Raw genomic sequence first — 17,494 nt, 5'->3', positions numbered from 1 at the left:
TCACTTTCGCCGCAGACAAGCTGCTCAAACAAAATTACATTTACTGCAAGAACACGAAAGACTTGTTCAGAGAATGAAAGCACCAAGTGCGGGGAGGCATGAACATGGAATGTACAGTGAGGGGAAATACTATCACAAGCTGCTGGTGTAACTGTGTCCATTTCAAAAACCCACCCAGCTGATCAATGCATCTCCTTGGAAAGGTGCAAGGCAACGCCGGCCTCTCAGGCCTCATTTGAAGCAAGTGACACTCACATTTTCTGCTAGTTTCACCTGCCATCTCCTTCTGTTTCTCTCTGTTATTTTCCTCCAGCTTCCTCTTTTCCTCCAGATGCCGGGGAATTAGATGTTCGAAGCAAATACTGCGGCTGAAAAATAAACCTTTACCAGGAAAGCAGGGAGAGGGGAGGAAAGATGTTGGGCATTGTGAGACGATGGATTTTGCAGATGCCACGATAAATAGACACATAGATCTCATCTCCCTGCCTCTCTCAGCTACTGAATATCTTAATGCTCAAGAGATGTTCTCACTGCCCCAGGCCCATTCTCCCGAGTCACACTGTCCCTCCGATCCTGCACACGTTACTTAGCTTTGAAACTGACCATCACCCCTGTGCTCGCTCATCTGCATTGGCTTCCGGTCCGCCAATGCCTCGATTTTAAAATTCTCATCGTTGTGCACAGATCCCTCCGTGGCCTCGGCTCTCCCTATCGCTGTAACATCCCACAGCCCTACAACCCTCCAAGATCACTGAGTTCCTCAAATTATGGCCTCTTGTGCATTCCTGATTTTAATCGCTCCACCATTGGCGGTCTTGCCTTCAGCTCCCTCGGCCCATACTCTGGAAAACCCGACTTAAACCCCTCCGCCTCTCTCTCCTCCTTTCTGACGCTCCTTAAAACCGACCTTTTTTGACAAAGTTTTCGGTCACCTGTCCGAATATCTCCTTTTTTGGATCTGTGTCAAATTTTACCTGATGACGCTCCTGTAAAGCGCCTTGGGACATTTTATTTTGTTAAAGGCGCGATATAAATGCAAGTTGTTAATTGTAAGCTCTCCCACCATTTCAAGAAGTCAGGGTATGTCAGTCACCTTGGTAACTCCGAACCATCTATTGCTGCACCTGGTTCACCGTTTCCATCACCAGCTCAGGTGCACCCTCTCGAGAGGATGTATATAGTGAGACTGAGGGTATCTCACAGGGTGAAGCACCGAGCACCAGTGAGCAGGAGGAGCTGGAAATAATTATGATAATTATTATTACATAAACTGTGAACAGCCTATACCTTAAACAATGACCCAAGATAAAACCAATCGCCAGTCCGTGAGTCGATATACTCAAGTCGTGATTTGCACACGGCCGAATGGCAGTTGGCGACATGTGTCCTCTTGGAAACCGATCTGAAAGATCATACAGTATCACCGGTCGGAAATGAGAGTATTTGATGGCAGCTTCAATGGTGCGCAGCTCCAGTGGCGCAATCGGTTAGCGCGCGGTACTTATATAACAGTATCAAGCTCGGGAAATGCCGAGGTTGTGAGTTCGAACCTCACCTGGAGCAATTTAACTTTTTGCTTCATGAACATTTCCACCGGAGTTCAAGGGACAGCTGCTTTGTTCCATGAAGTATCTCCTTCTTATTGTTCTCATGTGGGCGCTTCGGGTCCTCTTGCCGTCCGTATTGCAATAGCAGGTGTGAGTTTATTTGTTAATAGGCGGGAGAGGGGGCGATTGGCGACAGCATGAAATGGCAAAGGAGGCGGCACGAGATCTTCAAATCTAAAGATCCGAACACACGATTCTTCTTTTCGTGAAACAGACATTCTTCTGTTTGAAGTGTCGTGTAGGAAAATTCGGAAGGTAAATGTGTTTCCCGGTGTCACTGAGTAACGGGTGGAATTATTCCGCTTTCTGTTGTTGATCCGCTAACAGGTCGAGAGACCTTTTCCAGCTCCGGTGTGGGACAAGTTTAGCTTTTGAGCCACTGGGTAAAGTTTTTATTTAATTGGTGTTAACGAATGACAGGACATTTGGCACAAACGAGAAGAATTGTAAACTCACGAGTTTCCTCTCCATGTTTCTTACATCAGGTTCAACTCAATCAAGGATTCTCCTCAAAACGTTACTGAGAATTTTATAAAACGGACCCTCACCCGAGTTCGACGCCCACAATGGAAAATTCAGAGACCGACCATGAATCTGTATGATGCAAACTCACGAATAGCGACCCTGGATAGTTCAGTCGGCAGAGCATCAGAATTTTAAGCGAAGTAGTGAACTTAGGATCGAGGATTTAAGTCCCGACTCAGGTTGTTAGTTTTACAACAGTTGGCAAGTTCTGCCTTTCCAGCGGAACAACAACTGCCGGAGAGACGATGACTGTGATTTGTTGTCAATATGTTGAACTTTGGTGAGCATTCTCGGAAAAGGGCTTTGTTCTTCTCTGATCAACATTTTTACCAGAAACATTTGGACAGTAGATTATCAGTTAGAAAGACCACTGATTGCCCGTTCACACCACCGGTCCCTTCTTTGTACAGATATTGCTAAATGTCTAAACTGCTTCAGGTAAGTCTCTTCCATAATTATCTGGAAGTGTTTGGATCGGTGCAGTTATCTGTAGCTTGTCAATTGGATGGTGAACACTGAGTTTAGTTGGGCTGATCTGATTTCTTTGTTCCAATCAATTAGATACCTTTTAACCGCCACCCACTCCTTGCAGACACTTCCAGCATCATCTCCGTGGGCGGTAGAATGCAGAGACATTCAGCGTTACAAATCAATCCGTGCTGCCTCTTACCGAATCTCGGGAACAATGTGAACCCTTTCAGCCTCTCAGATGCCGATGTCTCCAATTTCATCTTGTGAGCAAGAACCCCTGGTGATTTTCCAGTCACTGAAGTTCGCTTCACTTTCCCAAAGGTTTGCTCCAAGAGAAAACAACGAAAAAAAAGGAAAAAGTGAGCATTTCGTCATTGGTGGCGAAGCAAAATCGCTGCTTTCATTCCTTCCAATGTTTGTCTTCCTGCGGGCTCTGAACCTTCTGCACTCCGCTATTTTTATCACATGACCAGGAAGTGAAACAAGTTGAATGTGAAAGTTGGAACAACAAACTGGATCAAGCAATAGGCGGGGGTGGCGGGGGCGGGGGGTGGGGGCGGGGGGGGGTGGATATTGGAAAACAAACAGCCAAGCAACGAAAAGCGGGTCAGCTGTTATATAAGAACATAAGAAATAGGAGCAGGAGTCGGCCTTACGGCCCCTCGAACCTGCTCCACCATTCAATAAGATCATGGCTGATCTTCGACCTCGAATCGATTTTCCCGCCCGATCCCCATATTCCTACACGACACTTCAAACAGAAGAATGTTTGTTTCACGAAGAGAAGAATTGTGTGTTCGGTTCTTCAGATTTAAAGATCTCGTGCCGCCTCCTTTGTCATTTCACGCTGTCGCCAATCGCCCCCTCTCCTGCCGATTAACATCTAAACTCACATCTGCTTTGCAATGCGGCGGGCCAGAGGACACCAAGTGCACACATGAGAACACGAAGAAGGAGATGCTTCAAGGAACAGACCAGCTGTGCCTTGAACTCAGGTGGAAATATTCAGAAGCAAAAGTTCAAACTGCTCCAGGTGAGGCTCGAACGCACAACCTCGACATTTCTCAAGCCTGATATTATCATATAAATACCGCGCGCTGACCGATTGCGCCACTGGAGCCACGTATGACTCACAGTCTCATCAAACACTCTCATTTCCGGCCTGTGAGTCTCTATGTTCTTTCCACCATGTTTCCAATTGGACAAATGCAGCCAACGTCAGTTCGACCATGGATGTTTTGTTGGTCGAATTCTTGCCTGCCACACAGGAAGCGAGCGTTCCATTACTGCCCAATGCAGGAGCATTTTCATTCTGCATTCATGAAATCGCTGAATTGGGATCAATTCATATTCAGCTTCAATCTGCACAACATCTTGAGACATTTTCTTTTCTCCAGGTGTGTTGCGTCCACTGAACCTCGGATTCTGCACGCAAAGGATGGGAGACGTTTTGAACGCTCTTCTGCTGACCGTCGTTGATGCAAGCTCACTTGTGAATGTTAAATCTGAGATTAATAGATTTCTGTGAACGAAGTGTATGGAGGGATATGTGGAAAAGGCGGGTATATGGAGTTAAGTCGCAGGTTCACCATGAACTAATTGAATGGCGGAACAGGCTCGACTGGCTAAATGCCACTGCCACTTGCTGATATGCGCCACCTTCTCCTGCAAGAAAACGGGACGTGTGTCTATGTGATGTGCCTGTCATGCTTTGATAGCTGCCAGTGTGTATGACCTGTGATATGTGGGTGGGCGGCTCACAACAGTGGTCATGTGTAAGGGTGAAAGGAAGCCTCTGGTTAGAAGAGTTGAGTACCGATGGAAAGAGTTTGTTGGTATGTGGGGGATGGGGGGTGTATTGCGTGGTGCAGTTGGTAGGCGAGGCCATTTGAGAGCTGACCTCACTCGCCTTAACGACTCATGTAAGAGCATTGAACTTCTTCCCGCACTGCATCCAAGTCCATTCTCCTGTGCGCCTGGCATCGACTTCCGCTCCCGCTGCCTCCCGCTGCCTTTGGATGTATGTCTGGAGGGCCTCTTTCCCACCCCCTCCATCACCCCTCACTCTGCGGTTATTGGATGTTCCTCCATCTATCCAAATATTGCACCATGGTCTCCCAACGGCAACAGAGACCCTTGGCGCATGCCCTCTCCAGGCCTGGTACCAACTCAGATTCATGACCAAACAATGCATTATATTGATGTGGCTGAAGGGATAAATATTGAACTGGTCTCCGGGGAGAACGAATCACCTTTTAAGACGGAGACAAGGTGATTGTATCAGTTCGAGTTTTGACCTTTGTAATGTTTTTCTTTCCTTATTTTTCTTTTCTTCAGATTCCAACTGATCAGAAAACTGACAACTGAACTCTCAAAGAGTTTTAGAAAAATCTGTCACTCAAAATAAACAATGTTATAAATAAAGAAATAAACCGGATTGAGACGGTTCACTTCACTTCACTGAAACGTCTAATTCCGGTTAAACCGGCGCGGCGGAGTCACAGCAGCTCATCGCTGATCTGCACCTCAACTCCATTCAACGAAATAGAAACTGGAAATCTCATGTTTCGAGACGAGTTTACTAATTCCCTGAAAAATGATTATCACGAAAACAGCAAAACATTCCCTGCCCTGATTAAACACACAGCAAGGGGATGTGTCGAATATATGGCAAGAAACGCGCGATTTTATTATTACACGGATAGAATCCCGTGCTCAATATTAACATTAACACTGAGCGCCAGGTCTGGATCTGACCCGTTTACCCCGTGGTGCGGGACCCCGTCCGCGTTTATATTTACCAAACACAGAAAATCAGAATATAATAATCGCACCCAGCAGAATTGGGGATTGTTCGTATTTTACAGGACGAGATGAGACCACTCGGCCCGTCGGGCTTGGATATTAAATTCTGTTCACATTCTCCGCTCGGTGTTGTTCTCCGTGTACATTTTTAGTTAATCGATTTGTCTTGTTATTTTATTTCCCATCTCTCTATTTTGCAGGCTGAGTGCGAAAGAGATTCGATTTGGAGGCTAAACACTTTGATCAAAGATTTGAACATTGTTTATTCTGATTGTAGGTTTCTCGGAGACCCAGCGGGAGTTCAGTTCTCAGTTTCCTGATTAGTCGGAAACAGTAGAGCCAACTTGCTCCAAGAAAGAAAACAATAAATGAACAACATCAACAAAGTGAAAGTCAGTGAAAGATCCAAGCAGAGTCTTAACCACCCCTGCCCCTGGTTTAAGATCTTTTGCTGAAACTTTGCAGTAGCGGCCGCGTAGCCTAATGGATAAGGCGTCTGACTTCGGTATTAATCGTCGATGTTATCAGAAGATTGCAGGTTCGAGTCCTGCCGCGGTCATTTTTACATTCCTTCCAACGTGCGCCGTTACTGTTTGACACCGGGCCGTTTCGAACAGTGACTGACCTCATTGAACGGAATCCATAAATTCCTTTGCTGACAGAAGTTGGCCCGACACATTCAACATTGTCGGTCTGGGTGCTCGGGCAGGACATAGTGTAAAATTGACTTTGTTTCTATTGTTTGGATTCAGAAATGGTCGAATAATCCATTCTGCTCTGTCCGTGTGGGTCGGAATCCCATCCGTGTCGTTATTGTATTGAAATTTTGTTGCGGCCCTACGTAAGTTTTGTACAATTAAAATGGTCTTGAATGATATTACCATCAATTCGAAACCGGTGTTTTAAGTCTATGTCCATGGATTGTTTATATTTTGTTTAAATGGAGAGGGACAATTGGAATTTTACACCTGCTGTAATGAGATAATGGTCGAGTGGAGAGGACGGATCGGAGATAAACCTTTCTGTCCTTCCTTGCTGCCTCTGGGGTTTACAGCGAATGAAAGATTAACGGGAAAAGCAAATGAAAAGGGAGCTGGAACATAAAGGGTTAACTTTATCCATCAGGATGAAATCGAATTTCAAAACTTTTTAACAATCTTGAACCTGTCCAGTTATTAGATTTGCACCAAGTCTGTACATTTTTTTCTGTTAAATTTAATTCCTCCGCCCGCTCTTCATGACGAAAAATTAAATTTGGTGGGAGGTCGGGTCCAGATTTGAGTCCACGATCTCTCTCATTGTTAAGAGTCTCCCGTTTTGAACTAGAATCCCACCCATGGCTCGGTTCCCAGTAACTGCTGCAGAGATTGAAGGACTTCGGTCCCTCCTGAATCTCCTGCATTTCACCATCTCCCGATTATTCGATCGCTATTTGGGAACATGGGAGAAAGTCTGGGTTTAAATCCAGAACATTTAAATCCCCAACAATTCTTCTGTTTAACCCATTCCACGGTGTCTTTAGTTAACAATAACCTCCCGAGCGCAATTGGAATCCAGTCCGCAGTTTGTTTCCTTCTCTGTTCCTGTTCTCCCTCGGTGTCTCCAAAAGACCATTCACTGTTTGGATCAGGAGACTGGGTTTAAATCAGCATTCTTGTAATTATCTGCTGCACCCTCTCTAAAGCCTTGATATCCTTCCGAGAGTGTGGTGCCAATAATTGAATACAATATTTCAGCTGAGGCCTAACCAGTGTTTTATAAAGGTTGAGCATAACTTCCTTTCTTTTGTACTCTATGGCTCTAAGCCAATGATCCCATATGCTGATTTAACAGCCTTCTCAACTTGTCCTGCCACATTCAAAGATTTATTTACATAGATCTCCATATCTCGATGTTCCTGCACCCGATTTAAAATTGTACCATTCGATTTATATTGTCTCTCCTCATTCTTCAGGCCAAAACTTATCACTTCACACTTCTTTGCGTTAAATTCGATCTGCCATGCGTCTGGCCATTTCATCACTCTGCCTATATCGTCCTGAAGTCTGTTACTATCCTTTTAATTGTTTATCACATTGCCGAGTTTCGTGTCATCTGCACACTTTGAAATTCTGCCCTGTCCATCCAAGTCCATGTTGAACACTATCTATTTCAAGACGACGCGATCAGGCCTTCTTTGCCAAAATCGTTTTCAATGCGTGACATTCATTATCAAGTAAGACTTTGCAGAATGTATGAGGTAAGAAACGACATTGCCGTCTGTATGTGCAACGTAATAAAGTGCTTCCTGATTTCACCGTGAAAATCCGAGCTCTGATTTTATGTCCCGCCCCATCCCCATCACCGGAGGAAATAACTTCTCTGTATCTACTCTTCCGAATCGTTTTATCGTCTGACCAAGGCTCCATGCAACTGAAGCATAACTTCCTCCTCTTTATATTCCAGTCCCCTTAAGATAAAGGTCAACATCCCTTAAACCTTTTTGATTACCATTTTTTATTGTCCAATCGTTTTTAGTGATTTGTGTGCATGGACACACAAATCCCTTTGCTCCTCCACTGTTCCTAATCTCTCGACATTGAGAACATTTTCCGATTGATTGGATCCAAAGTGAATTACCTCACACTTCCCCACATTAAACTCCATTTAACACAGTTTTACGAGTCACTTAATCTGTCTCTGTCCCTTTGTAACTTCCTGATCCCACCCACACAGGTAACTGTGCCTCCGATCTTACTGTCATTTGCAAACTTGGATATACAACTCTCTATTCCTTCATCCAAGTCACTCAGAAATATTGGGAGCACATTCCCGAGTGTTCACTGAAATCAGGTACCTTAATATTTTGAGGAATCCTTGAAATCCCACGGTCTTTCCCCACAGGTTTCAGTGAGCGCTGCAGTAAATCTGGTCCTCGGGTCTTTATTGAAAACCGTCAGTTTTTGCTGTTCAATCAGAATTATCTTTGCACCCCGTGCAGGCGAGTCAGGGATTAGTGTTCGAAGAATCAGGAATAGGATCTGGAACCACATCTTGCTCACTGCGCTCCTGGAGAAATATGAGTTCGATTTTTATGTTTGATCCGCTCGATCAGATTGAATTTGACCCAGAAACAGGAAGCGGTTTCGGTGAAACTGATCCGAGGGGGAAGCGCGAAGGTGGTTGAAGCGATGAGCTGCTCAGTGATTGGATCCAGCCCGTGTGGCTCAGGATCCCGGTCTGGTCTCGTTCGCCGACACTGTTTTCTCCCTGATTGTTTTCCCTCTGCTTTCAGCAATTGCCTCAGGAACTATCTTTTATATCTGGATTCAGCACCAGGCAGAGAGATAGAAACAACTGTCTGGTGTTTATTGACCTGATCGGGAGGTTAAAATCACCGACGGCTGATTCACTGAGATCTCCAGGCCTGTGCTCTGCCGCCATTTGCTTTGGTTCCCTGTTCGACGCTTGTTCTCTCCGGGTGAAGAAGACAGATTTTCTCTTTCACCAGTTTTTTACAATACTGGACCGGTCTCATTTTCTTTGTGGATAACTGGGATAAGTGGACAGAGCAGGGACAGAGAAAGGCTCTTGGAACCCGGAGCGGAACAAGGTCTCACTGTTATCGGACCAGAATTATTTCATTATCATTCTAATCCTGCAATTGCTGGGACCTCGAGCCACAATGATGAATTCACAGCGTGCGCCATTATCGATAGGTAAATGTTGCAGAAAGTGAGATACGGGAATTTGTGATTTGCCCATAATTTCTGGAACATTTCCGCCGCTCCTCCGAAAGGCTCGATTGAACGATAAAAGTTGTTTTCGTCGCTCAGCCCACTGTTGCCGTCAACGGCGATCGCCAATTCGCTGTATTTACACCATTAATCGTGCCGCAGCCAATTACGATTGGACAATGAAGGTAAATAAATTATGAGGCAGCAAGAAGTGACTGAGAAAAGTCACAGACTTCAGCCTCTCAGCTTCTCTCCTGCCATCTCACTCTCAGGCTCAGTCTTTTGTTCCTTTTCAGTCGAGTTTATTTCTGCTCCCTCCCATCTTCCTTCCTTCTATCCATCACTGCCATCTTTCTTGGAAAAAGACGTTCCTGCCGTCTGCAGCTATGAAAAAATCTGAGACGCCAATTGGTGATTTTTCACTTAAAATGGAAGCGTAGTGGGACTTAACTGGGATTCGATCTCCGGACTTCTCATTTATCAATCATTGAAAACCTCAAAGTGAAAATAAGACCCGAAGTTCACCGAAACGCTGGCAATTGACCATGCAGCAATGTGAAACTTCGCTGCCACCCACAGCCGATCAGCCATCCTTTCAGACGGTTCCTGTTCATTCAATCTCGCTTTCTATTCCGATGTACAGCATCATCGAGTTGTACACTAATTATTTCAAGTAAACAATATCAACGTCTTTTCACCAAATTTTGAATGTCCAACTTGTCTTATCCAGTAAGACTTTCTAAAATTGAAATGATCTGAAGCAAAATTGCCGTTTGTGTGAGAATAGAGTACACCGGGTAGACTAGCGCGAATACACATTTCATAATGTAAAACAAACACACGTTAAACTATTGTGCAGCAGTTGTCGGAGGTCACCCACAGGAGGAGGTCAGGGCCGGGTGTATCACACACAGTACTCATCAACATTTCGTGGGAAGAGATCAGAAATGCAATAGGGTGAGACCAGATAGTGTGGAGAGAGTGTGGGAATAAATCAGGATGAATAGGACTAGATATAAGATGTACTGACAGGGGATAAGGAAGAGAAGGTCATGACTGACATCCATGGTTTCTCAGGCTGAGACCGTTGAACAAAAGATTGAGGTTATTACGCAGACGCACTGAAGGGGAAGGCTCAACAAAGTCGCTTGACAAAGGTATCAATACCATAACGTTGGGAAAGGTTGGCACGAATGTGAGCGCCGTGGCTCAGTGGTTAAACCACCTGTCTTGTAAACAGGAGATCCCGGGTTCAAATCCCAGCGGTGCTTTAAGCTCAGGTTGTTAGCTTCTTTGCTCCCATTTTCCACCCGTTGTGCTTCAGAGAGCAGCAAGAACAATCTTTCCTTCTCCTCATTGGCAGCCTCCAGAAGGCCTTGGTTTTTGCTTCCCAGCCTCTCTGTGTTGACTGCCGAGTTAAATTAGTTCCAGAGATTCCCATCCACGAGTTTACAATTGCAACGAATCATCTCCGTGAGGTTAAAGTGCCCCCTGCTCCTTTATATTTCGATTAAATAATATCAATCAATTGCGGAATAAAAATTCAGCTGTTCGCTGATATTCTGTATTTTCCCCAATCAAGTCGACAGGAGGGAACGAATCTTTGTCTGAGGACGTTGGACAAACTGATTCTAGGGTAGAGCTAAACATTCATGGTGGAGATTAAACACAGACCAACACCGCGGGACCGCTTCTGGTCAACGACTTTAATTCTTAAACCAGAGCTGTTTTAGCGAAGGGATTGAAGAGCTGGATTCTAAATCTAAGGGGATTCAGACGCGCCGGTTTAACCGGATTTACACGGTTCACTTCACTTCAACAGGAAAACATTCGACAATTTCAAAAGTTTCATCCCCTGATTCTCGTGACCGGACAGGAAGTGAAATTTCAAATTGGTTTTTCAGTTCCAGCAACAAGATTCTTCTCAATATAAGAAAAACGGAGTGTTTCAAACTGCAGGGAGTGAATTAACCGCAGATTCGGAGCCAGCGCTCTCCAGTATGTTCTTATCTACAACACTCTTAGAATTATGGAGTCATAGAATGGTTCCAGCACAGAAAGAGTACATTCGGCCCGTCGAGTCCGTGCCGGCTCTTTGCAAGAGCAATCCAGCTAATCCCATTTCCCCGCTCTCTACTCGAAGCTCTGCAATTTTTCTCCCTTCAAGTACTGATCCAATTCGCTTTTGAAAGCCACGAGTGAATCTGCCTCCACCACCCCCACAGGCACTGCATTCCAGATCACAACCATCGCTGTGTCAAAAACTTTTTTCTCATGTCGCCTTTGGTTCATTTGCCCATGACCTTAAATCTATGCACTCTGGTACTTGACCCCTCCGCCAATGGGAACAGTTTATCTCTATCTACTCTGTCCATACCCTTCATGACGTTGAATACCTCGATCAAATCTCCTCCAAAATTTTGGCTCAATGGTGAACAACCCCAGCTTCTCCAGTCTATGCACGGAACTGAAGTCCCTCATCCCTGGAATCATTGCAGTAAATCTCTTCTGCAACCTCTGTAAGGCCTTCACATCCTTCCGAATGTGCGGTGCCCAGAACTAGAAACAATACTCTAGTTGTGGCTCAACCACTGCTTTATAAAGGTTCATCATAACCTCCTTGCTTTTGAACTCTATGCATCTATTCATGAAGCCCAGGTTCCCGTATGCTTTCTTAACCGCTTTCTCAACCTGCCCTACCATTTTCAATGATTTGTGTACATAGACCCGCAGATCTCCCTGTTCCTGCACCCCTATTAGAATTGTACCGTTTAGTTTATATAGCTTTTCCTCGTTCCATGACTCTTCCCTTCCGCCGATACTTCTCAGGACTTAAAACTCAGTTTAATTACACTGACTTATCATTTTCTAATTTATCCCGTTTCTCTCCCTCTCTGTCTGTATCGAACGTGGTTTCCTCACTTGTTGCGACCCCGCCCGCACTCCATCCGTCTCTGTGTTCAGACAAAGGAACTGGCTGAAGTGTCACATCATCCTGGGGGATTTCAGTGTGAGTGAGGCTTCCACGGACACTAGATCCTGTTCAAAGAGTTTCATCAAGAGGTGTTTCAATACGGTGAGGTGATCTTTACTGCCTGGAGATTATAATGTCCAGACGGGCAGTGAGACTGAATGGGGACTGAGTGCAGAGATTGGAATGGGAGTCCAGCAGATTCACTTTGATCTGGCCATGTTTTCATTTCTTCTCTATGAATCCCCTGAGCTGGAGATCAGCCTCCTCCTTGAGAGCGATTCGGCAATCCAGATCAGAGGGAATTAAGTATCAAGAAAGTCGAGTGGGACTGGAGCCCCTTGTTTGACAAATTTATTGGAGTTGTTTGAGGATGTAGCCAGCAGGGTAGATCAAGGGGAACCAGTGGCTGTAGTTTACATGGATTTTCAAAAGGCATTCGATAAGTTCCAACATAAAAGGTTGTTCCATTTGGTAAGGGCGCATGGGGTTGGTGGTAATATATATTAGCATGGTTGAAGATTGGTTAACGGAGAGAAAGCAGAGAGCAAGGATAACGGGTCATTCTCAGGTTGGCAGTCTGTAATTAGTGAGGTGTCGCAAGGATCGGTGCTTGGGCCCAAGTTATTTACAATCTATATTAATGAATTAGATAAAGGGAACGAGTGTACTGCATCCACCTTTGCTGACGATACAAAGCTCGGCGGCAAAGCAAGTTTGGAGGAGGAGACAAAGAATCTGCAAAGGGCTATAAAAAGATACTGAGTGGGCAAGAAGGTGGCAGATAGAGTATAACGTGGAGAAATGTGAAGTTATTCACTTTGGCAGTCAGAATAGAAGAACAGAATATTGTTTCAATGTTGAGAATCTATTAAACGTTGGTCTTCAGAGAGACTTGGGTGACCTAGGTCAAAAAAATTATTACGTGGGCACAGCAAGCAATTCGGAAAGCAAATGGCATGTTGGCCTTTATTGCAAGGGGGTTGGAGGACAAGAGTAAGGAAGTGTTATTGCAGTTGTGAGGGCTTTGGTGAGACCTCTCCTGCAGTACTGCGAACAGTTTTGCTCTCCTTATCTAAGGAAGGATATACTTGCCTTGGAGACAGTGCAACGCAGGTTGACTAGATTAATTCATGGGATGAGAGGGTTGTCCTATAAAGAGAGGTTAAGTAGAATGGGCCTATACTCTCTGAAGTTTAGAAAAATGAGAGGTGATCTCATTGAAACATAAAAGATTATGAGGGGGTTTGACAGGTTAGGTGCTGAGAGATTGTTTCCCCTAGTTAGATGGAATAGAACCAGGGGCATAGTCGCAGGACAAGTGGTCGGTCATTCAAGACTGTGATGAGGAGGAATTTGTTCACGCAGAGGGTTGTGAAATTTGGAATTCTTTACCCCAGAGGGCTGTGGATGCTGAGGCATTGAATATATTCAAGGCTGACATAGAAATATTTTTGTACTCTAGGAGAATCAAGGGATATGGGGATCGGGCGGGAAAGTGGAGTTGAGGTAGAAGATCAGCCATGATCTGATTGAATGACGGAGCAGGCTCGAGGGGCCGTCTGACCGACTCCTGCTCCTATTTCTCATGTTCTTAAAACAGGAAGCGTCTGGCTGGCTGTTTACCTTCCATGATGGACATCAGTGAACAGCTTGGGTTTTTATTACAAGGTCCCACCCTTCAGTATCATTACTATGAAGCCTTTATCTAAAATACAACGCCAGTGGGAATCGAACCCAGAACCTTTAAAACCGCTTCATTTACTCACAATGACGTACCAATGCGCTATCCATTGCGTCACAGAGCTAAAAGCAGCAAGGATAATTTTGCTGAGTGCTGAACCGACCAGTCAAGACTTTCGGTAGATTTTCACTTCCCATAGATTTTCCATGGGGTTTTACACGGCACGTTTTTATCAGCCAAACATCGAAAAAAGCTACAGAGCTTCGACAGCAGACTGAGAGATGGGGGTTGAGGGATATTGTGAGAAGCTTGAAAGGTGGGTTTGAGAGGCATGGAGAGAAGGACTTAGTTGGGTTTGATGGATATGGTGAAAACTGGGAAGCTGGGGTTAGATGGAGAGTAAAGCTCCCTCAACAATGTCCCTTCAAACACACCCAGGGTAGGTACAGCACCAGTTTGATTGCAGAGTAAATCTCCCTCTTCACTGCCCCACCAAACATTCACAGGGCATGTACAGTACGGATTAAATACAAAGTAATGCTGCCTCTAAACTGTCCCATCAAACACTCCAAGGGCAGGTACAGCATGAGTGAGATTACAGACTAAATCTCCCTCGACACTGCCCCATGGAACAGTCACAGGGCAGGTACAGCACGGGTTAGTTGCAGAGCAAAGCTGCCTCTAAACTTTCCCATCAAACACTCTGAGGGCAGGAGCCCGGAGCGCGGGGATATCACAGGATCATATTCGGTGCAGCACAGGAGGAGGCCATTCAGCCCCTCGAGTCCGTTCAGCCATTCAATTGGATCTTGGCTGATCTCTCCTTAGGAACAAATGGAAGCGATTCATCTGCTCGAGCCTGTTCCATCATTCAACTAGTTCCTCGCTGATCTGTACCTCAGCTCCATTTACCCGTCTGTTCTCGACACCCTCTGATAACCTGAACCAACAAAAATCTCTCGATCTCAGTGCTGATATTTTCATTTCATGGAGTGACCACAACCTTTTCGAGGAGAGAATTCCAGATTTCATGGAAAATCAGTGCCCGTGACAAAAGCTGGTCTCGATCTACAAACCGCCTCCTCAATGTACCCGGTTTACTGGACGGGCAGAGAAATTGAGGGGCAGCAGACCCTTACAATTCCTGCGTTCAGCTCTAATACTAATGTTAGAGAAAGAGTTTTCATTCGACATTCCAATTCCCTTGTATTTGAAATGTGCTGTTGAGAATACAGCACGTGCAGACAAAGGGACAGGCAGAAATGCAGCATTGGCAAATAACAATGCAAAATAGATCCTCACAAATTAAATACATTGTGCAAGGAAATGGGGAAAATTATACACAGTAACGAATATAATGAAAATAACGATAATAATCCTCATCATCATCATATTCGAATTAATCCAGAAGGAGAATTAATTGTGGGGAATGTCCGTGGAACGAGTTATATCACAGGTCAGAGCGCAGTAGATCAGCATCACCTCAAGATTTCGGCCACCTAGATGCACCGGTAGCTTCCAAAAGCCGTTTTATTTCCTTCTTTCTGAATCCAAACCGTGGAAATTAAGTCACCGGTACAACATGTCCTGCCCGTGCACCCAGATCGACAATGTTGAAATCCCACAGTCAGGAAGACAAGGAATGTGTGTATTTACGTCAAGTCTCTTCTGGGACTTTTAGAAATGGTCGGATGTAAAACAGTTCCGGCCCATGTAGAACACGTTATCAACCAGTGCGAAAACCGACCAGAGCAGGACTGGAACCTGCAATCTTGTGATGACATCACGATAAAGAGCGAAATCAGGTGCTTTTTTTATGAGACCACGATCACCAAATGATCCAAAACCCGGAACAGTGTTCATTAAAGCCTTTACTTCATTCTGTCTCTTGCTTTCACTTTGTGGATGTTGTTCATTTAATTGATTATCTCTTCATTTACCAAGTTGCCCCTTCAGCTTCCGAAATCGAAATAAATCTTTCACAAAAATGACAACTGAACTCCCGCTCGGTCTCCGAGAAATTTACAATCAAAATAAACTATGTTCAAATAATTGATCGAAATGATTAGCCGCCAAACCGAACCTCTTCCACACTCAGTCCGTAAAATAGAGAGAGAGGAAAAGACAAATTGGTGAACTGAAAATCTATACTGAGAGCAACAGAGAACAGAGAGAGCGAACATAATTTACTGCGGGCCCCGACGGGCCGAATGGTCTCTTCCTGCTCTGTAAGATACGAACATTCTCTAATTCCACTGCGCGTGATTACTATTTTCTGATTTTCATTTGGTATTAAATATGAACGCAGTGTATTTGTGAGAGTGTGTGAGTGTGGTGGGGGTACCGGAACCTCGGGGTAATGAGTTCGATTCAGATCTGGCGCTCAGTGTTAATATGTGCATTCTCACTGTTTATCAGTTAAATCGCGGGTTTCTTGCTATGCACTCAACACATGCCCTGTAATGTGTGTTCAATTTCTGCAGGGAATATTTAGCGAAATTGTTAATATTCAACTCGCGGGAATTTAATAAAATGGGAAAGAATTATTTTTGCCAAAATGAGAGGGCACGGAATTGGAGCGAGCCATTTGACTTGGGTTGAACATTAGTTGGGATGTAGGAGGCAGAGAGTTGCGATAAAGTTTAGGTATTCTGATTGGCGGGATGTGACAGTGATGTTCCCCAGAGTTCTGTTCTGGGGCTTCAACTCTCCACCATATTTATTAATGACTAGGATGAAGGAATACAGGGTTGGATATCCAAGTTTGCAGATGTGACTAAGTGAGAACGGACAGTAAGTGAAAAGGGGAGCAGGAAGTTGCAAAGGCGCATAGACAGATTAAGAGAATGGACAAAACTATGGCAAATAGAGTTCAAAGTGGGCAAGTGTGAGGTCATCAACTTTGGACACGTAAATCGGCGAATTTTCTGAATGGTTAGAAGCGAGGGATTGTAGAGGAGCACAGAGATTTGGGAGTGCAAGCACATAAATCATTGAAAGGCAGGTAGAGAAAGCAATTGAAAAGTCTCAACTCTTGTAACCAGAGGCTTCCTCTCACTCTTCCACATTATCACTGTTGCAAGCCGCCCAGCCACAACTCATAGGTCACACACACTGGCAGCTATTTAACCATGACAGGCACATCACTCAGCCACACATCCCGCTTTCTTGCAGGTGAAGGTGGTGCATATCAGGAGGCAGCAAGTAGCAGTGATACTTAGCCCGTCGATCTTGTTGCACCATTAAATGAGATCATGGCGGAGCTGTGACCTCACTCCATGTACCCGGCTTCGCCCCATATCCCTTAATACCCTTGTTTCACAGAAATCTTTCAATCTCAGAATTAGCATTCACAAGTGTGCTACCATCAACTTCCATCTGCAGAAGAGCGTTCCAAAACGTCTCCCACCCTTTGCGAATAGAAGCCGAGGTGAAGTGAAAACAACACACATGGAGAAAAGATGTTGTGCAGATCGAAGCTGAATATGAATTTATCGCAATTCACGCGATGTCATGAATGCAGAATGAAAATGCTGCTACATTGGGCGTTAATCGAACACTTGCTTCGTGTGTGGCAGGAAAGAATTCGATTTCCAAAACACCAATGCCCAAGTGGCAGGTGGCGGCATGTGTCCACTTGGAAACCTGCCTGAAAGAATATGCAGTCTTACAGGCCGAAAATGAGTGTGTTTGATGAGACTACTAAACCAACGCG

The 17,494-nt window shown here is 44.8% G+C and overlaps 4 non-coding genes across 4 annotated transcripts; 3 read left to right on the top strand and 1 right to left on the bottom strand.

The window, feature by feature from the left end:
* The first annotated feature begins 1,468 nt into the window (after window positions 1-1,468).
* trnai-uau (transfer RNA isoleucine (anticodon UAU)) lies at window positions 1,469-1,563 on the top strand. Its single transcript has 2 exons — window positions 1,469-1,506; window positions 1,528-1,563. It is a non-coding gene; the product is annotated as a tRNA-Ile (tRNA).
* Window positions 1,564-3,628: 2,065 nt separating this feature from the next.
* Window positions 3,629-3,723, bottom strand: trnai-uau (transfer RNA isoleucine (anticodon UAU)). The gene is made up of 2 exons: window positions 3,686-3,723; window positions 3,629-3,664 (listed from the first exon to the last, which is right to left on the bottom strand). It is a non-coding gene; the product is annotated as a tRNA-Ile (tRNA).
* A 2,154-nt stretch (window positions 3,724-5,877) lies between these two features.
* trnar-ucg (transfer RNA arginine (anticodon UCG)) lies at window positions 5,878-5,967 on the top strand. The gene is given in 2 exon segments: window positions 5,878-5,914; window positions 5,932-5,967. It is a non-coding gene; the product is annotated as a tRNA-Arg (tRNA).
* Window positions 5,968-10,322: 4,355 nt separating this feature from the next.
* trnat-ugu (transfer RNA threonine (anticodon UGU)) lies at window positions 10,323-10,395 on the top strand. The gene has a single exon. It is a non-coding gene; the product is annotated as a tRNA-Thr (tRNA).
* Window positions 10,396-17,494: the final 7,099 nt, after the last annotated feature.

This window comes from Heptranchias perlo, unplaced genomic scaffold (genome assembly GCF_035084215.1).
Source record: "Heptranchias perlo isolate sHepPer1 unplaced genomic scaffold, sHepPer1.hap1 HAP1_SCAFFOLD_54, whole genome shotgun sequence".
Classification (NCBI taxonomy): domain Eukaryota; kingdom Metazoa; phylum Chordata; class Chondrichthyes; order Hexanchiformes; family Hexanchidae; genus Heptranchias; species Heptranchias perlo.
Note: the sequence above shows the minus strand (reverse complement) of the source record. Positions and strands in the feature narration are given on the sequence as shown.